We start from the raw sequence: 12,792 nt of genomic DNA, 5'->3' as shown, positions 1-12,792 counted from the left end.
CCTTGTTGCTGTAATAAAAACAGGAGGAAGGACCAATTCTGGCTCATGATTTGCGAGGGTACAGTAGTCCATCATGGCGGGGCAGACATGGCAGCAGGAGCGTGAGGCAGCTGGTCACATTGCATCTGCCGTCAGAAAGCAGAGCATAGACAGGAAGTGCAGCCAGGTCATAAATCCTGAAAGCCCACCTCCAGCGATCCACTGCCTCCAGGGAGACTCCGCCTCATAGAAGTCACAACCTTCCAAACAGAGCCCACAGCTGAGGGCCAACTGTCCAAATGCACGGTCCTATAGAGAGCATTTCACATTCAAACCACAGCATCCTGCATGCCCAGTCCCTAACTGAGCCTAGCCACCAGCCTTGAGGCCTGCCTCGTGGTCTCTGTCGTGCGGCTTCCCAGAGTGTACCTCACTCTAGCGTGCAAGAGTGTCGACTGCTGCAGGGGAGCCAGACATGGCAGAGACACATTCTGTGACATGCAGAGCGGTTTATCGAAGGCCACATTGTCCCACTGATGATACAAAATACTTGACAAGGGCAATTTAAGGAAGGAGGGCCTTATTTTGATCGACAGTTCAAAGGTACATGATCCATCATGACGGAGAAGTCTTTATGGCAGGGGACGGGTTGGTCAGGTGGCATCGGCAGTCAGGAAGAAAGGGAGACGGATGCTGGTGCTCAGCGCATGTTCTCCTTTTTGTTCAGTCCAGGACCCCAGCCCATAGGACGGTACTGCCTACATTCAGTGTGGATCTTCTCTCTTCAGCTGAACTTCTCTGTCCTCTTAGACACATCTGAAGATGTGATTCTACATGCAACTAAGTTGATGAAGAAGGTTAGCCATCACACCGTTATCTTTTATATCCCTGGAAACAAAACTGGGCGGCTGGAGATGTGGCTTCACTGGGGAGGGCCCCTGAGTCCGTCCTGGAGAGTCTTCAGAAGGAAGTCTGGTGGTCTCTCATCTCTCCCTGCTAGATGCCCCTGGAGGAGGCTTTGGCAGGTTCATTTGTCCCCACTGAGACCGTTAGTCTGCTGAATCAAGCCTTCCCACTGGTGTACTCAGAGGACACACGGACAAAAGGACATTCTGCCCTGGCACTTGGGAGTCCTGTATGAGCTCTAGGCTCTCTTGGCCCTCACAGAATAGGAGGCAGGAGGGAGATCCAAGGGGTCAGGGCCCTGGATGGAGCCTGTATTATTCTGACCTGGTCCCTTGTACTGGATTCAGGGAGACCCTCCATTGAGAGTGTACTCCAGACTTCCACCCTTGCCCTCAGGTTCACTTTGGGTAGGCCCTTCTCTGATGGTACCTCACAAATACCCTTCATTCTCATGCCACCAGGTCCCCATCCCCCCCCTTAAAAACATTATATGGGATGGGGTGGAACTCACCCTGGTTATAGAGATAAAAACTGAGTATGGACTCCCAGGCAGAAGCCTGGAACCCACTCCATATCCCAGGCTAGCTTCCAATTCATGATCCTCCAACCTTAGCCCTTTGAATGAGCTGCAAACCCAACCTGGAATAGGTACTATCAGGATGGTGGCTATTTTTAGGTATCTTTTCTTTATGGTTTTAATAACATATGGACAAAGACCAGTGCCACATCCTATGGCAGATCAATTTGTCCCAGGAGACCTCCTGGCCTTATGTTGTGCCTGGCGGGCTTGTCCCTTGTGGTCAGGTGAGGGAGTAGGGCCAGACCCATCCATCATGGTTAATGGGAAGAGAGACTCTTGCCTATGAGGACAAGAGATTTTTGTGGATCAAGGACCTGAGGAGCTATCCTCTCTTATCACGAGCACACCTTTTTCTATTTCAGGAGTAGGGCGAAGTCCAGAATGGCAGGAAAGAAAGGCAAGAGGGAGGTTAGATAAAGAAGGTCTTGCCCATCCACTTAGGATCGCCACTGGGCAGAAGGTGAAGGGCTGTCTGGAAAACGCCACATCTGGAAGGCGCCTTCTCCTTTTTCCTGGGTGAGTTTCCCTCTTTCTGGGCAGCTGCTGGGGAGGCTGTAACTGTGTGAATAGCCAACACCGGTGGGAAGTCACTCGGCAGAGGGTCTTCCCTGTCTCATCTTCCCCGCCTGGTCCTCCACTGGACTCCAGCCTTGCCAGGCAGTCCTCTTACTCTGCTGTCCCCCAAACCAGACTGTGTGTGGGGTTTGCTATGGGTTGGAATTGGGGTGCCTTGGGGGAGCATCTGTGGTGCAGAGTACTTGGCCCACCCTGTGCAAGAGCAGGGCTGGGAGTGTGTGTGTGTGTGTGTGTGTGTGTGTGTGTGTATGCGCGCGCGCGCACGTATGTGCTTTGACAGCCCTAATGTCTGTCTGTGGTGAGCAAGACGGTCCTGAGATGGCTGGCTGGAGGTGAAGGCAGGGCACAGGCCTTGGTGGATGGACACACAGAGGCCTGGCTCCCAGCCTCAGGCAAGTGACTCTTCTCTTGGGGCTTCAGTTTCCCTGCCTGAACAGAGGGCATCTCATGCCTTTCTTGTGTTAGATGTTCAAGGGCTACTGTCCTGTCCACCCTGGTCCTGTTTAGTAAGTACTAGCCCTCACCCCACAGGCAGAGTATGGTGCCAGGCAGAGGACTTATGCTCATGGGCTCCTCGAAGGTGGGGGATGGATAAAGATGCCTCCTCACATCCCACTGCCCTCCATGCACCTTCTTGGGTGTTGCCCTGAGATAGGCTATGCTTGCCAGCCTGGCCACCAAAGGGCGAGCTGTGGCCTGGATGTCTCTGACTCAGCTGGGGGAAGATGGCTGGGCAGTTTTCTCTACTGGGGCCTCAAGAGCCACCGCGCCCACTCCTGGCGTTGTCTGGGTGTCCTGGAGCCCAGAATCTGGGGCAGGAGCAGCTGATGAAATAGTTTGCGCTTCAGGCTGGCCCCTCCTCTTGGAGGCAGACACATGTTCTTGTTCTGGGTCTCTCTTGTCCCCTCCACCCTCTGGCACTGCTTGACTCACTCCGCCCTGGTAAATGTACTCTGGAGCTCACTTAGGAATGGGAAGAAACCTAGGTCTCTGGGAAGATTTATTTAGGAAATACATAAACCAGGCAGACAAAATTAGCTGCATGTAGGCTTTATGATGGTTGCTACGTGCATTAAAAGTGCTTTGAATGCAGTTCTGCGGGCTCCTTTCCAGGGAAGCGAAACATAGTCCTTGGCGACAGAGCTTGAGGGAAGTGGAAGGGGGGGCCCTAGGACAAGGTCTGGGAGCGTTCTGGACAATTCCCCGAGCTTCACTGAAAGAAGTTGGGGGAGCAGATGGGACCTAGATCCTCCTCCTCTGAGGCTCGGGGTGCTCAGGGTCCAAGGGTTAACGACCACTTTTCTGCGGTGTCGACCAAGGCCTCTCCCATGTACACCCAGAGGGCACTTGCTGCTTACTTTCAACCTTGCCTGCAGACAAGCCCAGCCACACAGTACCCAGCTTGGAGGGACCTCGTCCATCAGAGAGTGGGCCCCCACTGAACCCAGGAGTGGGCTTCAGTAGCGCAGAGGGGTGAGCATCTTCTCATGCAGCTGCCTTGTCCTGTGTCCTGTTCACCCTACCTCCGTGCAGGCGCTAGGGGGTACCACGCACTGTGAGGGGTCATGGCAAGGGTGTCTGACCCTGGCCTCGATGCCTGGAGTCCCTTAGCCAGGCTCTCATTCCGCAGAGCTGCTTTGCTCAGCCATACAGCCGCTGCTGCAGGTGGCACACCAGCCAGGCCAGGAGGCCTCACGTGGTTCTCCCAAGGGGCTTGGACACGTCTCTGGATAGGCATAAGTTCCGTGGCCTAAGAAAGTGGACCTAAGTCATGCTCAGCCTGTACGATGTTAGGACCAGCCCCCTGGTTCCAGCACACTGCAGCCCCAACCCAGGTGGGCTCCCCGTTGCCCACTATCCCTGTCATGTAGGTCCCCCCACTGCTTTGGGGTTCAGCTACCTCTTTCTCACCAGCCATGGTGTGACTTAGCCTTAGTCACAGGCAGGACATGGCTGCAGGTGTCTTAGCTACAGGACTCTGCAGGGTCCCGGGATCTGGTGATCTGTCTCAAGGATGGGCGGTCACATCACTCGGAGGGCCCTGAGGAACAATCCCCTCTGTGTGAGGGTCCAGGGGCTCCTGACTAGATCTGGATCCTAGATTGTCCCTGGAGCTAGCCAATGTGACCTTTAAGTGCTGGGTTTGGTCCTGGGAGCCTCTACCTGCCAGCTCTCTGGTGGCCACACCTCAAATAGATGCACTGAGGATCAAATAAATCATTTGGAGATTCCAGAGGCCCATTTTTTCCTCCCATGGGAGGAAATACTGAGGCCCAGAGAGAGGATGAGGGCAGCAGAGGTCACTTGGCTTGCAGACCTCGGGCTGGATATGACTGGCAGAGTTGTGAAGAGCCTGTGGTTGATGCAGAAGGGGAGGGACAAGGAGCATGCTCCTGTGGCCTGCCGGTGAGGGAGGTACAACTGCTGTCCCCACCTGCTTGTTGCCCTGGGTGTTGTTCTTTGTGTGAGGCCGAGTGGAAAGTTAGACTCCGGGTGTCGGGGGATGTAGGGAAATCTTACAGGACCCTGCCACATTCCCCAGGGAAGCATGAGATTGTGCTGGTCTGGCTTGGTCTGGCGCAACTTCACTTTGGACTGACAGCTAACAGGTCAGATAGAGCTGCCTAGTCCTGTGAGGGTTAATATTGACTGCCAACTGGACTAGATCTAGAATCACCTAGAAGACAGTTCCCCACTACGCCCATGTGTCTGCAAAGAATTAACTAGTTTAGTTGAGATGGGAAGACCCTCCTTACATGTGGATGGCATCATTCAAATCATTCAGCGCTGAGGTCCTGGACGGCACAAAAAAGGAGACAGTGAGCTGAGCACCAGTATTCATCCCTCTGCTTCTTAACTGTGAGAAACAAAGGCTCACTTTCTATCATGAGAGTCCTGGAGACTCAGGGCAGTGGAAGTGAGTTTTATGTGTTTTATAGCTTCGCAAAGCCTGGTGTCACCCTAGTCCGGAAGGCACTGGCTGAGCGTAGAGAATAGTTTTGTAACCATGAATGCAGGTCCATCCTCCTCTTCCTCATTAGCTGAGTAATCAGGAGGGCACAACCTTACATATCATCTGGGTTTTCTCTTTGCCTATGCTGCTCATGTTTGTCTGTTTCTTAACAAAGAAAGACCATTTCAGGGTCCGGAGAGATGGCTCAGCAGTTAGGAGCACAGGCTGCTCTTCCAGAGGACCTGGGTTCAATTCCCAGCACTCATATGGCAGCTCACAAGCATCTGTAACTTCAGATTCAGGGGATCCAACACCCTCTTCTGGCCTTTTGGACATCAAGATTGCAAGTGGTACATAGACATACATACAGGCAAATCCCGTGGACCGAAAATAAAAATATTAAACAAAACAAAACAAAAACCAAAGACCACGCGTGAGTTCCTCTACATCTACATTTTACATCCTCGTTATTGTAAAGCTTGTCAGGTGTGTGACCTTGTCATGCCTTTAGGTCCTTAGGCAAGCTTGGTGGCGTAATTTTATATCTGAACTTTTAGTTTGAGTGTGTGTGTGTGTGTGTGTGTGTGTGTGTGTGTGTGTGTGTGTGATAGTTAGACAGCAGACTTTGGATGGAGCGGTAGTTAGTCTAGCAGGTATTAGCAGTGGTCTAGTGTTTTCTATACATTTGTAGCTGGATTTCAAGACACTTGAAAATCACCATTAGAGTGTGTGTGTGTGTGTGTGTGTGTGTGTGTGTGTATGTGTGTATGTGTGTGTGTTTGTGTGTGTGTGTGTGTGTGTATGACGTGTGTAGATGCCTACGGAAGTCAGAAGAGGGTGTCAAATTCTCTGGAACTGAACTCATGTATAGTTGTGAGCCATCACCCAGTGCAGGTGCTGGGAACCGAACTTGGGTCCTCTGGAAGAACAGCAGGTACTCTCAACCTCTGAGCCATCCTTTCTAGCCCCTGCTCTTTACATTTCTTACACCATGGCGTGATGTGACTGGCTGTGTCAGGCTCCCACTGCCGCGTCTTCCCTGTCATGATGGACTGTCCCCTCCAGCGGTGAGCCAGAACAGATCCTTCCTTCTTTAAGCTTTTATTAGGCATCGTGAGCTCTGGTGCCCCCCTCCCCCCTGCTTCCCCCCGACACAAACTGGAGTCATCTGGGAAGAGGAAACTTCAGTTGAAAAATGTTCCCATTAGTGTGGCCTGTAGGCAAGCCTATGAGACATTTTCTTGATTAATGATCGTGGGTCAGCCATGTGGGAGAACCCAGCTCTCTGTGGGCGGGGCCGCCACTGGGCAAGTGGTCCTGGGTGGAATAAGAAGGCAGACCAGCCTGCCATTGGGAGCAAGCCAAGAAAGCAGCACTCCTCCAAGGTCCCTGCTTTAGCTCCTCTCCCCAGCTGGTTTGGTCACAACGGAAAGCAAACTAGGAGAGGTTTTTCTTCCCCGCTCCTAGAAAAGTAACAGATACAGGTGGGATCCTGGGGTGATGAGCATCAGCTGGGGTGATACTCCAACCTGCGAGGTGGCGAGCGTGTGTACTGCAGTATGAGTCAGCTTTGTGCTGACTCTGTGCATGATGTGAGACGTAGGAGATCCATGGCACACTGAATGATGCTGTTCAGTGTTGGCTGTTGGGTCTGGCAGTCTTCTCCCAGGGAAACACACTCATGCCATGGGCTGTGCACAAATGTGTCCACAGGAGGGTGTTCAAGACAGCTCACACCTAGAACCCAGCTGTGCACCCACAGGAAGACGGATGTGTTCATTGAAATCAAACAGCACCAAGAGGAGATCTTTAGGGACAGACACACGTGAATTTAACTAACAGGCAAAATCATGGAGGAACACAGAAAGGATGCTGCCGGTCACATGAACTTCAAATTGGCCACTGTAAGTCCTGAGTTCTCAGGGGAGAACACTCCAGGGAAGTCTAGAGAAAGCTGAAGGGACACAACCTGATTTCTGGTGAGAAGACAGTACGTCTAACCTGTCCTGCCCCTGTGGCCATCCTGGCAGAAATGAGAATGTTCTAAAGATACACATGTGTGTCTCTCTCCCTTTGCCTATTAGACTATTGAAATAATGTTCAGTAAGAAATTGACATTTCTTCAGAACATCACGCCTGGAGAGAAAAAAAAAAAAAAAGGCAGAAGCCTGGGCCAGCCAGAGCAATAGCTCTCCTGGAAAGAGATTTGCATCTCGTCAGACCACCATGCTGGAGAGACTGGAGCTGAGATAAGAATGGGTCAGTGATGGGTGGGACCACACCTTGACTGGGACTATCTAGCTCTGCATAACTCTGGCCCTCTGTTTTAACCTAAACTTCACACCAGGACCCTGAAGATGGATTTGGTGTATATGAGTGTGTTCACTGAATTACTTTGTCCCTGTTTCCAATGTGGCCACGCTGAATAAATATCCCTTTTCTGCTTTTCACTGTTAACTTGGCTCTTTTAATTGGTTTATTAGGAATAGGTGGTTGAGTCTGGCTTACCAAGGCTGCCTGAACAACTCTGCAAAAACCCTTGCGGGAGGACAGAGGTGCCTGCTCATCAAGTCCACGCCCCCCCCCACCCCCCCCCCACCCCGGCACCGACAGCCTTCCCCAAACTTCCTTGTGCTGAATGGAGACCACAGCCACTGCAGGACACAGCGCTCCTCACGCTTACATGGCCACTACCATACTTTCCTCCCTCTTCCCCACTGCCTGCTGAGTGGTTAGCGATGCCTAGGGTGACCTTAGAGGACCCACAGGGAGGACAGTAAGGCCCTGAGCCTGTCCTGGAATCCTGTACCACCCACCTCCAGGATCACTGGTTTTCATGACCCAAGGTAGATTTTCTTTCTTAAGCCATCCAGAGTTTGGGTTTGTATAGGGCACGAGCAGTAATCTGTACGAGGACCGTATCTGGTCAGTGGCTGTGTAATGTGTGAAATGAAATTAGAATCTCTTTCATATTCTCGCTCTCTTTCTCATGTTCTTTTCCCCCTTCCCCCTCTCCTTTGCCTTCTCTTTGCTTTTCTCCTTTCCTCTCCTCCTCCTTTTCTCCCCACCCCCTCTCTGCCATGGGGGGGGGATGTCAAACCCAAGTCTTACACACTCCAGACAAGCACATCACCAATGAGCGACATCACTAGCCCCCTTTTTATTTCTCCTCTTGAGACAATATCTCATCGAGTTGCCCAGGCTGGCCCTGAACTCACTCTGCAGCTCAGACAGGTCTCGAGCTTGAGATGGTTCTGCTCCAGTCTCTCCAGTAGCTAGGGCCACAGGTCTGTGCCACCAGAAGCAGCTGGGTTTCATGGTTTCCAAGGAATGCATTTCTGGTAGCTCTGGGCATGCATTTCCCCATGCTTTCCTCTCTGAGTGGGCAGGAGGAAGCCGGTAGCAGTGGTATGACCTAATGTAGACTAGGTTCCCATCCAGAAGGCTCTGATGGAGTGAAGGCAAACATGCATAGTTTGGGGGGACTCCGGTCAGCTCAGTTACAGAAAGAGGATGGGAGGCACCACAGGGCACATCTGGGGACATTATAATGGCAATTCAAATGCTCCCTGGGGTCCCATCCAAGGGCAGAGGAAGCTGGGATATTTACCCTCCATGAGTTTCCCTTGCTGGACCAAGGATGCTTCTGAAGTACTGGCTGCCTGATTCTTCTGGCCTTCTCTGTGGCAGGGTCAGTCAAGTCCAGGAAAAAAAAAATCCATCCTAGGCTTTGGGGACAGCGAGCGATAAGGGGAAAGGCAGCTATGAACTGAACTCTTCTGGGCTGTGAGGAGGGACCGAGGGCTGGGTAGGCGAGAGGCAGACACTGACTCCAGCCCTGTTCAGCTGCAGGTCCATGGCGCTCATCCCTCACACTCTGCTGCCTTGCAGAAGTCCTGCTGGCCCTGGGGTGGGGCCGTCACAAGGAGTGTCTGGTCTCCTAGTGATAGAGATCGCCTCATGGCTGGCCAAAGCTTTGCTCCTCTAAGTTGGGAGACTTATTATCACTTCAGGAATCAACTCCCTGGCTTTGGACTTCATTATACTCTGCCCAGACCCAGGGCCAGAGCCTAATACATCCCAGATGACCAGAGGAGGTATTCAGACGTGGATTTTCCATGTAAGGCCAGGCAGTTACAGCACCATGCCAGGCCTGGCTGGCTGGCGCTGTGGGTGTGTGCATCACGTCTCCATGGGGCTTCTTGGTTTTGGAACTCACTTCTTGGTCCACAGTGTTGGGAGCCACAGAGTTTATCCAGGGATAATGACCATGGCTCATGAAATCATAAGATTCCTGGGGCTGGGCGAGACCTCGCAGAGCTCTCCACTTTATCTTCTTATTGAACCAATATGGAGAGAGCCACAGGGAGGGACGGGCACACCGACAGCCACATCTTCTAGCCACTTCAGGTAGAACGGAGACTCGTTCACCACAGTCAGACGCCTTGCCTGGCCTTTTCTGTGAGGCAGGATGGACAGGAAAGGGCTGGTGGCATCTGTGTGCTTGGGTGGCCTGGGATGAGTGTGAGGGAGAGATGCTGAATCTGAGTGTTCAATACAAAGGTCACCTTGGAGGGCTCCCTGCTGGAGTAAGACCAGGTGGCTGGTGGCTGCCAAATTTCCTCTGGCATCTTGTAGGTCATTCTTCCATGGTCACCCCCTGCCAGCTCATTAGAATAAAAGGTTGTCTACAGAAGCAGGTATGCTCACTGTAGACAATCCATATAGCTGGAACAGGTTTGCAAAGGATGAAATGTGGCCCTAAATCATAGTCTATTGGTGTGCATGAGCTCTTGGAGTTCTGTGGCCCTGTCTGCCATCCAAGGTGGGGAGATCTCCACCCTATTTCTAGGTCCCCTTTCCAACTGGTTGGCATGGTGGTGAGTGCTTTATTGTGGGGGAAGCAGGTGGTCACAAGTCAGAGTAGGTGAGGTCTCTTGCCCTCTCTCCCCCTCTCTAGAGAGAAAGTTGGAAGCTGAACCTGATGTACTTTCTGGACTTGGCTATCTCCCTGTTCTCTGTGCCTTGTTGCTCAAGCATGCCAATCAGGATTCTGCTTTATATTTCAGGAGTCCCCGGATGGTAGACCATCTCCAAGGCTAGGAGCCTGAGATGATGGCTCCACTCCGCTAAGCAGCTGCTTCCTCCATAGGATGGGTAAAACTGTTACCGGTCCGTCGTCTGGAGTCCTCTTGCTGCACCGGGGTAGATGCTGTGGGTAGGCTAGGGGAAGCTCTTCAAGGGTCAGTCTTTGGGAGCTTTTGTAGCTCTGGTCGGACAGTAGTGAAAGGTGGCAGCTGGCAGGTGGGAGCAGAAGCGGGTGGTGCCCTCTAGTGTTAATGTAGCTCTCATGCAGACCTTGGGTATGCGAACTCTTAGCTTTACAAGCATGAACAGCTCTTACATAGGTCTAGGAAATAGGGATTCTCTAGCCCCAACTCCAGTCAGTGCTGTAGTTCTTGGCCTGGGTGTCCGAGATACTTGGCCCTAAAAACTTGACAGGTCCCTGAGGATCTTTGGAAGATCGGGCGATCTTCCAGGGTGTGAAATTTCTCTTCTCTGGGTCTTCACAGCCTTTTTCTCCCTCTCTTACAACCAACATCTCAACTTCGGCTTCTGTCTTCTTCCTGCCCAGATCTCTCTCAAGCTGTTTAGCTATTTCTTCCGCGGTCACATAGCTGGCTGTGTTGCTGCTGTTGTGGCTAGGCTGATGAACTGCTCAGCTTTGTCACCATGGCTGATCTGCTCTCTGATGCTTCCTTCATAGTACCAGCTCAGCCCCAACGACTAAAGGTAGGCAAGAAGAGACCACTCGAGGGAAGTCTTTCGTAGCATCTATTGTCCTAACACAAGAAGAGCTAGCACTATAAGTGTCTTCCACCTGTTGGAAAATAATGATCTCAGAATAATAATAAAAGAATAATACACACAAGGGGAAAGTAACGTGGCAGGGCAGTTTTATTTTTCAAAAATGGTGTATCAGAACTCAAACTGGCCTAGCAAACAGTACACAGAGCCAAAGTGGACTCGGTCTTTTATCCCTAATGCAAGTGGAAACTGGGTCTCATCCCGTTGGTGGGAGTTTGTCCTCACACTCTGCTGCAATTGACTAATGAAGGGAGGGGGTGATAGATCTTGGGAATGTCTAGGGGTTGGGTAAACAGGCACATCACAAGATGGGGAAGGTTTAGGGAATATTGGCCTTTGTCTGGTTAGCCCACCTTTGGTAGAAAAAAATCCTCACACATCAGACTCACTAATCAAGCCCAAACAGCTTGCTTATATAGCTAGAGTAAGGGTGTTTGGATCAGTTAGAGTACACCCACATAAAAATTAAAGCCTGCGTTTGGACCAACCATAGCAGTTATTTGGTTAGCTGTCGGGAAGTGTTCCCCCTCTGGCTTAGGTGAAAATGGTTGCCCGGCATGGTGGCGTGTGAGAGAATGTCCCCTATAGGCTCAGCTTATTTGAACTCGTGGTTCCCAGTTGGTGGTGTGGTTTAAGGACGTGGTGTGGCTCACGTGGAGTGGTCTTTGAGAGTTCATAGCCTTACCTTATGGAATTCCAGCTCACTCTCTCAGCTTTGTATTGCTGAGGACATGAGTTCTCAGCTTTCTACCCTGGCCGCCACGTGAACTGCCTTTTGCCAGGCCTCTGCACCAGGGCAGACTCATCCTGCTGTAACCATACGCTAAAATAAACGCTCTCTTCCCTAAATTACCTTTGGTCAGGGTGTTTTATCACGGCAACAGAAAAGTAACTAATACAGGTCATACAGAGTTTGCTGAGGTTTGTGTTAGCAAAAATGTCCTGGAGGAATTGCTTGAAAAAGCCTTGGCTGAGGCTGCACCTTCAGGAACCGGGGACTGCAGCTGCCTATTTTCTCAAGACACCTGGAAATTTTTCTTCAAGCCAACCAAGGAAGTAAAGGAGCCGAAGATTTATCGACTGTGGAGTCCAATCGTCATAGCCCCCCAAATGGCTGCTTACTACAGGAAAAGAGAGTGTCTACAGCAAGAATATAAAGAGCACAGCATCAAAGCAAATAGTGATTTCAGCAGTGCTGTGGAATAGTGTTTAACATCTTCCCAGTGCTCCAGAGAGACGTGGGTCTGTCCCGTCTGCCTCAGAACCAAGCCAGATCAGAGATAGGCACACTGGTCCTTGCAGGCTCTTTTTCCCTTGGGGACCTCTTCCTCTGTGAGAATCAGGACTGGACTTAGGGTAGCTATTCTCCCATGTATTAGCCTGCTTTCTGCTGTGATAAGTACCACGACCAGAAGCAGTTTAGAGAGGAAAGGGTTTATTTGTCTTACACTTCCACATCACAGCCAGTTGTTGAGGTAGAAATGGAGGCAAGGGCATGAAGGATGCTGCTCAATGGCTCGCTCCCCATGGCTTGCTGGGTTTGCTTTTTTACATACCCAGGATTACTTGCCCAGTGGCGGTACCATCCACAGTGGGCTGGACCCTCCGAAATCAATCATTAACCAAGAAAATGCCCACAGACTTGCCTACAGGACAATCTATCTAATGGAGGCATTTTCCCAACTGAGGTTCCCTCTTCTGAAACAACCCTGTTCTCACACAGGGCTCAGGGCAGATGCCCTTCATAGACAGTCCCCTTCTACCTATTACTTTGAACTAGGCTCCCTTTGTCTTCAGGGTCCACCCCAGGGCTTCCCCCAAGTCATTATGAAAGGAGGGTACAAGGCCCCCTGCCTCACAGAAGCTCTTGGATCTGGAAGTGCTCCACAACACTTCCTGTCTCCTGTCCCCTTACTCCCAGCCACCTACA

Source organism: Peromyscus leucopus, chromosome 4, assembly GCF_004664715.2.
Source record: "Peromyscus leucopus breed LL Stock chromosome 4, UCI_PerLeu_2.1, whole genome shotgun sequence".
NCBI lineage: Eukaryota > Metazoa > Chordata > Mammalia > Rodentia > Cricetidae > Peromyscus > Peromyscus leucopus.
Note: the sequence above shows the minus strand (reverse complement) of the source record.